The sequence below is a fragment of the Spinacia oleracea genome, chromosome 1, assembly GCF_020520425.1.
Source record: "Spinacia oleracea cultivar Varoflay chromosome 1, BTI_SOV_V1, whole genome shotgun sequence".
Classification (NCBI taxonomy): Eukaryota; Viridiplantae; Streptophyta; class Magnoliopsida; order Caryophyllales; family Amaranthaceae; genus Spinacia; species Spinacia oleracea.
Genome location: NC_079487.1, coordinates 77751978 through 77755171, shown reverse-complemented (window position 1 = coordinate 77755171; position 3194 = coordinate 77751978). Strand labels below are relative to the sequence as shown.

At 34.3% G+C, this 3194-nt stretch overlaps 1 non-coding gene across 1 annotated transcript; it reads right to left on the bottom strand.

Annotated features, from left to right (window-relative positions):
• Positions 1 to 789: 789 nt before the first annotated feature.
• TRNAT-UGU (transfer RNA threonine (anticodon UGU)) lies at positions 790 to 862 on the bottom strand. Its single transcript has one exon. It is a non-coding gene; the product is annotated as a tRNA-Thr (tRNA).
• Between the last annotated feature and the right edge of the window lie 2332 nt (positions 863 to 3194).

Below are 3194 nucleotides of genomic sequence, written 5' to 3'. Positions count from 1 at the left end.
CTATGCGGCCGTTAACTAAAATATGTCTATGGTTAACTAATTGGCGGGCTCCAGGAATAGTCGGAGCCATGCCCAATCGAAAAAGGATATTATCCAAACGCATTTCAAGTAATTGTAGTAAAACCTGACCTGTTGACCCTTTGGCTTTTCTGGCGATACGAACGTATTTAAGTAATTGTCGTTCTGTAATACCATAATGAAAACGCAATTTTTGTTTTTCTTCTAGACGAATACGATATTGAGATCTTTTCCCGGAACGTGATTGGTTTCTAAGATCACTTCCGGCTCTAGGCCTTTTATTAGTTAGTCCAGGTAAAGCTCCTAGACGGCGTATTTTTTTGAAACGAGGCCCTCGGTAACGCGACATAAAGACTCCTTTCTTTATTTATTTTCTTTATTTCTATTTATATATATATATATTCCATTTTACAAAAAACCCTAAATTAAAACTGAACTAAATGATAAATGAAACGAAATCCCCTGAAATGTTGGATTTGGAAGTGTTGGATTCCAATGAAATGGATTGTATATACATTAATATACAAACCTTTTTATATATTATATATTTTGTATTACAATATGTAAGTAAAAAAAAAAGGAAAAGAAAGAGTTTTTCCGGATTTGATCTGCCGAGATTGAACCCTTTGCTTTTCCTTTTCTTCCTAGTTGTAAGTTGCTACGACATAATAGATTGTTTTAAAGAAGGGAAAAGCATCCTTATTATTTTCTTTGGTCTTCGATTTCAAATAAGATAAAAATATATCTAAAGAACAAAGAAAAATAGAAAAAAGCCGGCTATCGGACTCGAACCGATGACCATCGCATTACAAATGCGATGCTCTAACCTCTGAGCTAAGCGGGCTCCCAGAAATTATACATGCACTGACACTATATTTTAGTTTTAGGCTTATTCATTTTTATTCTTTATATATATGAATTTCAAATAAATATTTGAAATCAAATAACAAATGAATAGAAATATTTAATTTAGTTTATTTATCTCTATGTATATTCTATACATTATAAAATATTTTTCGTCTAGAACAATTCGATTTAGAAATTATATATTTTCTTTTTTGTAGAGCTATGAATTTTCAAATTCAATTAAAATAGAAATAAAAAAATTAGAATTGAGAAAGATGAACTCCGGATTATATTAACATAATAAGATATTCTTCTGCTTGCATTCGTAGATGATGATAACAAAAAAAGAATCGACCGTTTGAGTATTAAAAATTGCACGGGAAAATGAACGGGACGGAGGATATATATGGTATATATCCCTCTATATTGAATTGTAGCTACAGAAATGATAGAATCAGGTCTGATTAGACAAAATCAAATCTGATATAAATGCAAGAAGATAGACAAAAAATGAAAAAGGAGGAAGCATTTTTCGGTATAGTAAGCCATATTAAATCGAATTAATTCGAGGGTTCCGTCAGAAATGAAAGAATAAAAGGGAAGGACATGACACGGAGATCTTAATAAAAAAAAGGGGATATGGCGAAATCGGTAGACGCTACGGACTTAATTGGCTTGAGCCTTAGTATGGAGACCTACTAAGTGAAAACTTTCAAATTCAGAGAAACCCTGGAATTAATAAAACTGCGCTGGACCAGCGCCCTGCGCTGGCGTGTGCTGGCGCCTTGCACCCATTCCCCCTATAAATACCCCTCATTTTCAGCATAATGAGGAGGAGAACAACAATACAACGTCGTAATTTTGACATTACGCCTCAAAATACAACTCAAAATCTCCTCAAAAACACATACAAAATTCCTAAATTCAAAAGAAATTGGGAGCTCTTGCCTAAACCTAACTAGGTAAATCCGAATCCCATTCTAATCAACTATGTTGCTTTGATTTCTAAATGATTAGCAAGTTGGTGTTTTTTTTAATCATTAAAAACACCACTTGCAACAATCATACATGTTTTCCAAAAATACAAACTTTTTCAAAATACAAAATGCAAACTTTCAAGATTCAAGGATGTCCAAGTTGTTTACAATCACCCCTTGGACTAGAATCACCTTCAAACATGGGGTAATAAAAAAATGACACCTTTTAACACTTTAAGGTTTAGTCTTTTGAGATTCAAAACTCCATTTTTTTCAATATACAAGTTCAAATTTTTAATTTTCAAGATCCCACCATGTTTAGGGTTGTTCATGGTTACTTCCCTAAACTAGGATCCTTTCAAGTTCAAATTTCAAATTATTTCAAGTTCAAAACTTCAATATTCAAGCTTTCAAGTTCAAGTTTAACATGCAAAATCTAGGATATTTGGGTTGAGCAACCTGTCCCAAGTTCAGATTTTTGGCTTTGAATTCGTGTCGGGCGCACTTATTTTTAAGGAGCCGCTTGGCATTCGAATCTCATGTACCCAAGTACAAATTTCAATTATGCACCTTTCAATATTGCAATTTCAATATCTTACCTTTCAATACCGCAATTTCAATATCGCACTTTCAATACCGCAATTTCAATACCGCAATTTCAATACCGCAATTTCAATTCCGCACTTTCAATTCCGCATCTTTACTTGCCTAGTCCATTTCTAGGCAATGTGGACCTACTCCCTAGTCCTTTTCTAGGGGGTCTTGTATTTACTAATTCCGCACTTTACTTAGTATTGTGATGTTGCTTTATTTGCTTTATTGCTTTCATCACCGCACATGCTAAATACAACAAAGTACAAAGGTTACATCACGCTTAACAAAGATAATTTTTTGGACAGACCGGCCTTAGGTTCCTTAAATCAATATTTAAAGCAAAGTGACCACCATACAATTAGAGATTCTATTTGCTCTAAATTCAAACCTACATAGTCTAATCTAGGGCATATTTTCGAAAAAATGTTATGCCACCGTACTAGAATATTTCTAAAGCTCGCGGAATAAGCATTTTTGTTCCCGTGCCCGGATCTCACCCATCCGTTTCGAGGATTCAAAGCCTTATCCAAAATAGATTCACTTGCGGTCTTTCCAAACGAGACTTTAAATAATGTTTGGTGGCGACTCCTTCGAGGTACAAAAATTCTATGGTTTTCTAAAGAACCGCCCCTCTTGTAGAACGGGAAACAAGTTTTGCACAAAAAAAACCCCTACAATTCTGGCGACTCTGCTGGGGAATTTACTAATTTCAATTCGAAAATGCAGGCAGATTTCAAGCAACAAGCCACTGATCTGCTT